The 11,698-nt window shown below is 38.5% G+C and overlaps 1 long non-coding RNA gene and 1 pseudogene across 1 annotated transcript in view; both read left to right on the top strand.

Moving 5' to 3' along the window:
* Positions 1–206: 206 nt before the first annotated feature.
* Positions 207–11,698, top strand: part of LOC141270950 (uncharacterized) — a 93,959-nt gene continuing 82,467 nt past the window's right edge. The window contains exons 1-2 of the long non-coding RNA XR_012321778.1: positions 207–290; positions 3,574–3,730. This is a non-coding gene — a long non-coding RNA (uncharacterized lncRNA). The remainder of the gene's footprint in view (positions 291–3,573; positions 3,731–11,698) is intronic.
* Positions 8,272–8,438, top strand: LOC141151073 (U2 spliceosomal RNA; annotated as a pseudogene).

Raw genomic sequence — 11,698 nt, 5'->3', positions numbered from 1 at the left:
CTGTGTTAAGGTGCTTGAGTGTAAGGGAGGTGGAGAAGCCAATGAGGGGGTGGGGGGAAGCTGGTATTTTCTCTCTCTCTTAAAGTGTGGACTAATACCATTACAGGGCCTGTTCTCTTTCTCCTTTCCTGCATTAGAGATTGGCTCTGGGAGAGGGGAAGGCGGTTGCAGCATAATATTACCTTGTGATTCTATGACCCTCCTCTATGCATCCCTAACTCTCAAAAGCTGATTCAGCTTTCAGCTTGAGCTCTGGTGACTCCACTGCTGCAACAGACTCTTCTAACAGGGTATGTCTCTCTCTATGCTGTTATCTTTTCCACTGGCTGCACCAGAGCAGTTTTCTCTCCTTGCTTGAGCAAAACATTACCTGGTCCAGTCAAACTTGCCTGCTGACTTTAGATGAGCATCTCTGCTTCCAGGGTGATGCCTCCTCTGTGTGCTTGGCATCTAAAGTGCATGAATGTGCTTCTTTGGTTGGGTATGTGCAGGATGAAATTACTCATTGCAGAAATCTGCAGAGCAAGCAACTGAAGTAGATGGATCAGGCTGAAATGGTACAACTTTGACATGTAATCGTTGGCTAGGGTTAACCTGTTCAATGCTGGTGAAGGCCTGCACGTTCATGGGTTTTGTAGCATGTTAATCCCTTCTTCAAGGAACTGGTTAACCCAAGCTGTGTACAGCAACTATCATGACAGGGAGTATTGTACAGAAGCCGGAAAAAGCTGAGTGTTTGTTTAATTACTAAAGAACCTTCTCTGTCTGGAATTATATCCCGCACTTAATTAGTGGTCACAGCAGGCTTTTTCTAACAAATGCTATTAAATAACAGTCTCCCCTAGTAAAGCGGGTCGCATGTCATGTAACGGAACAGTGATTTCATTCCTATACTATAAGCCACTAATAGTGGGTATAATAAAGTGTTCAGACATTTCTTACAAACACCAAACAACAGAAATTGATATCACGCATGTTATTAAGGAAACAGACATGCCTAGCTAAGCGGCAAACCACAACAGCAGAATTTGGGTGCATATGTAATGCGCAGCATGGCCATGACTGTGTGTATGTCTCTGAGATTATGTGGGATATGTAATAATGACAGGTTGAAAGCTGTGTGTTCACTATATATTTTTTGCAACTAAAATAAACTTTTTATTCTCCCAGTGGCAACTGAATGAGAAAATTGTTTATTTTTTTTTAGACACTCCAAATTCTGACATTGATAACAAGGAAGTGAGATAATGTGACGCACAAAGTGCCTTATAACCCTATCAGCTTAGACTAAAGAGGCTTCTTTTACCCACCTAGATATCTGAAAAATTTCTGTCCAACCAGACCACTGTTAAACTGAATTGTTGCGTGCGTAAATGGCCAATTGATCTGCTTTGAATCTGTCTCATCTTTCCGAAAACTGAACTGATGTGCTTCTGTTTGACATACACAAACACTGTAAACTGCCTTGAAAGATATCTGAAAAACATCTCCATTATATGTAACTGAAAGGATTATATTAGGAACACCATAACAGATGAAGAAGAAGAAGAGAATTGGTTGAATTGCATTGAAATTTCGGTGGGTGTAAAGGGCCAACTCAGACCAATTTCATCATTTGCAAAATCAGTCTGATTGATCACAAAAATGTATGGAAACTCGGCTTAAGTTACGTAGCTGATTTCTCCCATGTCATTTTGTCAAGTCATATCTCATGAATATTCTTAGCATTAATATACTGCAGTGCTTCACATACTACAGACACGTGAGAGAGAGAGAGCTCCTGCAGGATGCAGCGATCTCTCAGTGCACTTCATATGAGTCTGAGAGTTTGACAGCTTTTACCATGTGTGCTTCAGGATATTGAGATTGCTACCGAGGTGACACTGCAAATAGCACAACGACGGGACAAACAGTTTCCCAGATTAGTTTTGTGTCATTGGTTAAAGTCTGAACTTTTGCTGAGTTTCCTGATCAGTTTTAATAGCCATAATCTTCTGTACAATGGTGTGCATCATATTATAAGCTATTACAGGTTATCTGTGTTATTACATAATACAGAAATGGATTCTTTTCAGTGAGTCAAATTATATAAAATCACAGTCTTTACACCATAATTTATATCAACTTTTGGATTACTAATGTTTATTATATTAATAATGGTTTAAAAATCATTTTACAATGTGATGTTAGATTGAGCAGATCGAGGATAGTAATAAATACATATATAGTGACTTATGTCGCAACAGAAAAAGGAACTAATTTACAGTAATATCTACATCCAATGCTGACTTTCTATCATATCTAATATTTAGCTAGAAAACATGATTATTACTGGAATAAAGTTTTTATTGGGTAAAGCTGCCTAACAAAACCCCAGTTTAATTAATGCTAATAATCCAATTTTAGCATCCATCTTCAATGGATGGTCCTGATACAAGATATCACAAAGTGCCATACTCAACTGAGGGAAGATTGTGGCCCCAGTGTAAAGCTTTACCACACAGTGCGTATGAGGGTCCCCTATCATAATAATACACTTTATCCACTATAGTATATAACAAATTATTCAACACCAAATTCAAATATAAAGGCAACCCAACTGCTACCAAATGTTTCTTTAACCAAAGAAACCTCACTGACCAAATCTATTTTCTATAGACTCATTGAAATCTATGTAATAGCATATATAAACTACACACTGTATATATAATATGGTTAATTTAATTGCTGATCACTTGTACGCAGCCCATTTACAGTTATTAACATTTTATCCTATGACATGTAAGGTATACAGCTCACTAAAGGCACAACTGGTCACAAGTCCCTTGTATTCCTGCGGGTTTGCAGATATTAATCAGTCCTTGGGAAGACTATCCATTGAAAAATTCAATCCCACTTTCCCTTGTCAGTAGCAAAAGCATTGGATTATTGACTCAATTAGCTCCATATACAGGAAGAGACTTCTGGTGCCTTCCTCGCATAAAGGGCTTTAGCTACGGTGAGGAAAGAGAAAGAAGGCTACAAATGGTCCGCATGCTATGGTAATTTTATTTCAGGTCTTCATTAAGAAAGCTGCAACAAAAGCAGCAAAATTCATTAACACTAAAATAGCCATTCTACATTAGCCTGTAAATTGCTATTGATCTGCATAGTTCTGACTTGTATGTGTAATGTGCACTGGGAGGAGGTTGCCTGGGGTACAGTGAAATGAGGCAGGTAAGTTGACCAGCTGAGCATACCATTACAGCAGTGCTGAGTGAGCAGGAAACATCACGTTGACCTCTTCGTTTAGTCAGATGCCTAAATCCAGCTCATAATAGCCCTCTATTCACTGTGATCATCATTTTCACTAGTGGCACCCACACTACATTGTTAGGGGAGCTTTAAAGCTCAGAGTGGATGCAAAGGAATGAGTGAGCAAAGAGAGAGAGAGAGGGAGAGAGACAACTAGGGAGAGACAAAGAGAAGGGACAGATTGGTGTTAAGTGCTGAAAGAGACTGACACAGAGACCAAAATGAGTGGCCTGCAACCTGCCTGCTTTCTTGGCTGCCCTGATTTATTTCTCATTTCAGATGCCTGCTCATGTAATAATTCTGTCCTGCCGTGGAAATACCGGACACATTGAAATAAAATGTGAGCAGAGGGCACAGCCTTTGTCTATAGAGTGGAGAGATGCACATGTCTTATAATAAGAGGCGCCTGCAGCAGTGACATCTACGGACTCCAGAGGTAAGAAGTCTCCTTAGTTCTTTGTTTCTGTCTCACCCTGTCTTGGCTCTGTTCCCCGCAGTCTTGACCTCACCTCAGTTGTCACCCCGGTAATGCCAAATGGGGTGATATTGGGGGGCCATGACCCTTTCAAATGATGCCTGCGGAGAACAATGCCTCCTATACTGCTTGCACTGATGCACTCTCTGTGCAACTTTTTTTTTGTTCAATGTGCTTTCTATATTAAATTTTTTATTTTGTCCATTTCTGTGTATTTTTGGAACAATCATTAGTAATGCTTTTTACAATGACGCAGTGTAAGTTTTATAGTGAGTATGGAGTATGCTATTGTGTGCATATATTAACATAGGGGGTCTAGAAGAAGCATGTGAGACAGTGTACATAGGGTACATGGAAAAGTTATAAAATGTCTATTCTGGAAGACGATGACTAAGTATATTTACATGGACAATCTAATATTGAGGGAGAGCGAAAAGGTAATTCTGCATAAGGTTAGATATATAGTGGTGACCAAAGTTCTACATTTATATTCCGCACGGTATACAAGTCGATTACTTTCCATAGGTGCAATACAGAGGTGTGTAGGTGCACTGCAGATGTATATGGTTTTCTAGAGGCAGTTCATGATATATATGCCTTTCTTGTCTTAGTATATATACATTAACCCTCTAGTTGAAACTCCATATCATTATTTTCTTCATTATGGTAAAATGGGTAAAAAGCAACCAGCATGAAAGAATACAATTCATGTGATATACTACTAAGAGGAGAATCAGAAAAACTGAAAGGTCTAATCTGTTTCAAGTCTCTGAACATCACAATTCTTTGGACTCCCAGGACAACCTCCTGTTTGGGGCACATACTTCTTTATATGTCCATATGGAAGTGTCACTGCTGTGGAATGTAAAGAAGTATGTATCTCAGGTGGGGAAAAGCTGCGCTGGATGTGACATAGCAGATGTTGTGACAACTTCACAAGTTCCCCATAAAAGCACTTAGAAGAAAGTTGAGGGTAGCATAAGGACACTGGAAATGTCTTTGTATCAGATAAAACATCACCACAAACGTGACCATTTCACGACAATATTGGCCTACGCTTAACATTCAGGCTAAAGAGAAGCTCAGAATCTATATGATGTTACTCTATAACCCAAAATGAATAACAGCAAATTGTACTAAAGTAATGAACATTTTAACACTTCACTTCCCATTTTGTCAGAATCTTAAGAACAGGGGTTAAGATAAATAAACGGGTCCTTTAAGAAAAGGCTCAGAGTCTCCAGTTTCCTTACAATGTTACCCATGCGTTCATCCAGATTTCCAAAGCGATACTGCGCCACAGTGTGAAACAGTTGGCTAAGCTTTCAGCATATACAAATAGTAACGCATGTGGCCGCTTAGTTTGCTATAGATTCTCTTGTCATTGACCCATGGGAGCATAGTTTGGGTGTGAATAAAGCTATATATGCATCCAGATTACGTAAGCATGCTGAGACACATAGCTTTCTTTTGGTGCAGTGCCCTCGGCACAAGGGTAGCCACTATAGATACAACAGTAGAAACCGGAAACTGAAGATGTGAATTTAACATCTGTTATGCTACTATTTGCATTCAATATGTTTTAAACACAAAGTTAATATTTACAAAAAAAAGTAAAACATTTAAAATGCTTAAAAATACTATTGAGAGTAAAAAAAAATACAAAATATGCAATTGTCTAACATAAGAAAAAATAAAAATAACCTAAAACTTTTGGTAGCAGTACGGTTTAGGCATTCTGCAAGGATATATGTATTTCTTCGTTCATGTATGCAGCTGGAAACTCCATAGACTTAGGTTTTAATTAGTTCCTTTAATTCAGCATTCAGTAATACAGAACTTCTGATGTCTCAATACTGAATTACAAGATTATTCTTAGTTTCACAAGATTAGTGGCAGAGATAACCGATAAGTAAACTTCACTGACATTAACTTATTTTAGGTTTTAACGTTAGAGCCAGATTTAAAATTTTTAGACCTTCTAATTTACAGTGTAGTAAATGTCTTATCCCTTTACAATCAGTGATTTTACTAAAATAAGATCCTTTTAAATTTATGTCCATTATTCTATACAGTTTTTTTAATCAAAAGGAGAATCAAATCTAAACTTGAGGGAAACGAGAAACTGTTTCTAAGGAAATGTTAGCGAAAGTTTCCCCTCTGCCTTGTGCTGAGATCTGATCCTGCTTTTGATCAAAACAGAAGAACGGATCTCCAGAACATGATGTGAAAGGGGCTTAACCCAGACATCTGAAAGTAAAGATGGGGTCGGAAAAGGCAAACACGGCGGTATTTTCTTCCAGCACACGGGTTCCCCGGCCTTTTCAGAGCTCACACTGACCAATTGTTAAGTCGGGTCTGAATGTGGAATAATGCAGGAACCAACTAATTCACTTACTGTAAATATACTGTACACATCACACCTTTATTTTATGAGTTATTTTTTTTCTAAAATTAAGAGCAAAATCTTTACTATAACATAATAATGATTAGGAATGCAATTCTTGTAGTAACTTATAAATGTACAATTCATATTAGTTAGCTTAGAGTTTGCAGAGTAGCCAGGAAATCTGTTATAAACCATTAGTAGATTGTTTCTATGTAATGTGTTCCTGATTTGTTAGTCTTGTAAGCAATTATGAGGCGCAATGGTTAGATACAAAACTGTGGTATATAAGGGTGAAAAAAAACACAGTTGCAGTAATAAGTGAATGAAAATAAAAAGACTCCTATACCTGGAGAGCATGGGAGTCCAGAGTTATGTTGGAACCGCACCCCGTAGGAATCACTGTTAAATGTGCACATCATGTAGCTGGATGTACCGCTGTAAACCAGGTAACTAATAGTTACTTTAAGCTATGTTTTTTTTCTCCATTATCAGAGAGCCTGAGACCTCAGACAAGTTGCCTATTTTATAAAATCCAGTTTTTCAACAAATTTTTAATGTTGAGATGGACACACGATGTAATAGTGGCTGCAGAGCAGAATAAAAGATTTTTTAGTTTCTTTTTAATTTGCCTCTCCATTGCAGAGGTATTAGCAATCATAGTATTTGGCATTTAATGAGTTAACTTTAGCTAAGTTCAAGTGGGTGTTATCAGATAGTTTTCACTGGGGGCGTGTATTTATCTTCCCTTTATGAGTTGCTATCTGATAACACCCACTTGGACTTAACAAAAATTAACTCATTAGATCCTAAATGCTTTGATTGCCAATACCTCCACAATGCAGAGGTGAAAGTAAAAAGAAACAAAAACGTTTTATTTCACTCTGCAGCCACTTTTACATTGTATGTCCAGCGCAACATGAAAAAGTTGGTGAAAGGTTCTCTCTAATACTGGAGAATCTTTCCGAATGGACCATAACCAATTAGAAGAAACAGAAAGTGGCTGCAAAATGCATGTATGTAGGACACATGACCTTGCTTTACAAGGACGCTGTACTGATTTTAAATGGCACTATGTAATGCTTAATTTCTCCTATAGTGGCGCTGTAGGAGAGTTGTACTAGTCAGAATACAAGTGATTCCTAAGGAATCCAGCAGTGAGATGCACTATGATCCACATACATCTACAAATTCAGATTGTCCAAAGTGGACTTTTGATTTAAAGGAACGCTCCAGAGAAAACTGCGAGACTGTGTTATACCTGGTACAGACAAAACTGCTACACTGTGTTATACCAGGTACAGGGCCTGAAAAACACTAAAGAGAAAATCCTTGTGTCGTGCATCTCCCCTCAAATCCTGCACGAGGCATAAAATATAAGGTCAGTTTAGCAAGTAGGATTTAAACTAGAGTTTAACTAAAAAGCAAATAGATGTATACTATCTGGTGAATTATTTTCTATGCCTGCAAACTGCTTAACCATTACATAGATATGCAACTCCCTGTGATTCAATCCAGTAGTGAAAGGATCAATTAAAATCCAAAAAGTAAAGTTGAAAAAAGGCTAAAAAAGAGAAAAAGCCTGACCTAGCAGACTGTGAGAAGAGTCAATTGATGATCTTGTACTCGTGTGTGTATTGTTGTACCACTTTGACTGTGTCAGCAGGTGGAAACGCTCATCAGGACATTAAATATTCAAAGAGCTGACTGCGGCAGGGCCAGAAAGAGGCTCCACCAGGATGAAACCCGCTGTCCAGGCTTTATTTTATAAAAAATCTCAGGCCTGTGCTTATATCTAGCTCATTCTCTGTGTCATGCTTTTATTAGTGGCTGACATAAAAGAAGGAAGTCAGATATGCAGGCGCTCTCCACTTGGAACTTTTAAGGGTTAAAACAAAAAAAGTAAGCATAAAAACATTATATACACATACACACACACACACAAACATATATATATACATATATACACACACATATATATATAGTATTTCTTTCAAGGGCTTACACAGCCAGGTTATACTACTCTTGTACAGTGAGGGATGGCTGCAGTAGCCTGTTATTCTTGGCATGTTATCAGGGTGTTATGTGGTGGAATTGACTTGATCTTTACACATAAGCTTCTTCTCTGCATTTTGATTAAGATCAAGTATAGTGTCTGTACTTGTGTACTTGTCAGTTTTATATTTGGAAACCAAATATTTCAAAGAACACAGAAATGGGGTTGCTCTGTCCACTCCATGCATTGACTTGGTATTGCAGTACTCCAGGACCAGTGCATGATAACAATTTTCTGAAAGATGAGAGCTTGAGAAGTGTCTGATTATTCATATTTTCTTTTAAAATCAGACAGTATTAAAGATTGCATGTGCACATTTTCATGCAACATATAGACAATACAAAGCATTACCTTTATCATTCATTTTCTGTTGCAGAAACGTTTGTTTCAAAAATGTGTGGCCAAAAGTCAATTTTTCCTGGTGATAAACATAGAAAGAAAAAAAGTTTAAAAAAAATACCTTGTTTTATATATAAGGGAACAAACACATTTGTTTCATTTTCATTTGTATTTACCTTACATTGACATGTATCTAGTCTATTTATCTACAGTATCTAATCTTTATAAAGATATTATTTTTCTAATTTCATTTAAAATATATCTCGCAATCCATCCAGCTACTCATTTCCACAAAACACTAAGCATAGAAAGCAGTTTAAATAAAATCCATTCAATGCAGAAAAAAATCTTTCCTTTCATTTTTTTCTTAGATTTTTTTTGAGACTTTGCAGGGTTGGCGCCACTGTTAGGATGACCCTTTTGAATCTACAGAGATCCATCCTCTGCCCATCAGTTGTGCTATATGCTTGCTAGTTTAGACCTTTCGGGTACTGAGTCTTCCTGTGTTGCTGACTGATTTCTCTGAGCTACCAGGGTAAGCAGTGATCTTTCAATTCTGTGATGGGATCACTGCAGTGGACTGAAAGCACTTTTTACACCCCAGGCTTGCCTAATGCAGCTGGCCCAAACAAAAGCCCATCACTGATAGGTGCTGGCACTAGACCTAGAAGGGAAAAATAACACAGGCCCCTCATTTTGGAGTTTCACTGGATAATACTGTAAAATACTACTCATCTAAGATCACTGTTTGATGAGAGACAGAAGAATTTCCTATAGAAGTCAGGCTAGCAAAGAACTTTACTAAGTAATATCTATATTCTGCTTTGAATTTCTACTCTTCTGATTCTTGTCTCTGAGCTGTACAATTATTTATTGCCATTTCAACAGCTTTTGAAAACTGCCATAAATAAATGTACAGGACTTCTGGAAAAGATGAAATGCTTATTTGATAAAACACTACTGTAAAGAGGTCCAAACATTCATAATGCTTCCCTATTCAGGCTTTGGTATGTTATAAAGAAAAAAATATTATTAGTTAAAGGGATAATGCTGACCGAACCATGAAATCCAGACAGGATCCCTCTTTACAAAAAATATGTTTTATTCTCAAACGCTCTGGTGTTTAACCCCTTCACAACATATGATGTACATTTACGTCATATGTCGTGTCCCTGACTTTGATGCGGGCTCGTATGCCGAGCCCTCATGTTTTCCCGACAGATGATGACTGATTCAATCTCTGACAGCGGCATATAACACAGGCTGGCTGGTGGACGAGTCATTCCATGCACCCATCGACGCGCCTGTGACGTGATTACGGGGCGACATGAAAGCTGGGTGTCTGCCGAAGACCTCCGTGCTTGTCATGACGATTCCCCTATGAATGCCAGCGTTTAGTTGGCGTTCATAGGAGATCATGATTTTCACTATACATAGCAGTGCTTATGCACTGCTATGCATAGTACAAGTAATTGGATGACTGTAGCTTCAAGAGGACCATTAAATATAATAAAAATTTTTTTTTTAAAAAAATATGAAAATAAAAAAAATACAAAAGTTCAAATCACACCCTTTTGCTCTATTACAAATAAAACAATTAAACAAAAATAAAAAAATACACATATTTGGTATCGCTGCATTAGTAAAAATACAATCTATCAAAATATAAAATAAATTAATCAGATTGGTAAACAGCGTAATGAGTAAAAAAAATCAAAATGCCAGAATTATTTTTTTTGGCCACCGCAACGTTGCAATAATATGCAATAAGAGGCAATCAAAACATTGTATCTAAAATTGCATCAGTAAACACAGCCATTCAGGGTGCAAAAATATTACCCCTCACATATCCCTTTATCCCGAAAATTGAAAACGTTACTAGTGATGACCGAGCACTGAAATGCTCGGGTGCTCGAAGCTCGGGCCGAGCACATTGGAATACTAGGGTGCTCAACCCGAGCAACGAGCCCAGTGTAAGTCTATGGGAAACTCGAGCATTTTTCTGGCGGTCCCCCCCGGCGGTCTGCAGAAGGTCAAAAATTGCCCAAATCGATGCGAACAGTGCTCAATGAAGCATGGCAGGCAGGCAGAATATATAGGCAGACAGGCAGGCAGGGTGTATAGGAGGGTGCATAAAAAACATAGCAGAGCACTAGGAACACACTAGTGCCCTCTGATTTTCATGCACCCGTCTCTTTAAAAAAGCCGGCAATTCAGCAGTCGCGCACAGTTATAACACTGGTACCCGACAATTTAGAGCAGAAAGAATAGAGCATCACACATAGATTAGATAGATAGAAACATGTCAGTCACATATATAATGAGTACAGTGACAGTGTTGGTTACTGTACTTGTCATTTAGTGTTTAAAATAAAGGATTTATTAAAAAAAAAAATTGACGTGGGGTTCCCCATAATTTTAGTCTCTAGCGGAGGTTAAGCAGACGGCTGGGGCAGATGTTTGAAGCCTGGGAAGGGGGTAATACCCACGGAGCTTCCCAGGCTACTAATATCAGCCCCCAGCTGAATACCTAGCCTTTACTAGCTATTAAAATGGGGAACCCCAAAAAAATGACGTGGGGTCCCCTATTTTAATAGCTAGCAAAGGCTAGGCAGACTGCTGGGGGCTGATATTAATAGCCCAGGAAGGGTGCCATGAATATTGGTCCCCTCCCAGGCTAGAAACACCAGCCCTCAGCCGCACCAAAAATGGCGCATCCATAGGATGTGCCAATTCTGGCACTTAGCCTCGCTCTTCCCACTGCCCTGTAGCGGTGGCAGTGGGGTAATAGGGCTGGGGTTGATTTCAGCTTATAATGCCAGCTGACATCAAGCCCAGGTTAGTAATGGGGAAGCGTCTATAAGACGCCCCCATTACTAACCCCATAGTGTAAGACAAATGTAAAATAAAAACACCAACATCCAGAATAAAATCTTTTAATTGAAAAACAGACAATACTTTAATATTCTAAATTAAACTCTATTTACCGTCACGCCCATTCCCGCTGAAGCCAACGATCTCCTGCAATAAAAGTAAAATAATGAACCAACCTCATCCTTACCTTTCCATGGTTCCCACGACGGCTCCAGCTCTGCTACATCGAGATGGCAGGCTGGATCATAGCAGAACGCTGCCATCCAGCTTGCCA

This window comes from Phyllobates terribilis, unplaced genomic scaffold (genome assembly GCF_046119375.1).
Source record: "Phyllobates terribilis strain yellow unplaced genomic scaffold, ASM4611937v1 Scaffold_5__5_contigs__length_657084704, whole genome shotgun sequence".
NCBI classification, from domain to species: domain Eukaryota; kingdom Metazoa; phylum Chordata; class Amphibia; order Anura; family Dendrobatidae; genus Phyllobates; species Phyllobates terribilis.
Note: the sequence above shows the minus strand (reverse complement) of the source record. Positions and strands in the feature narration are given on the sequence as shown.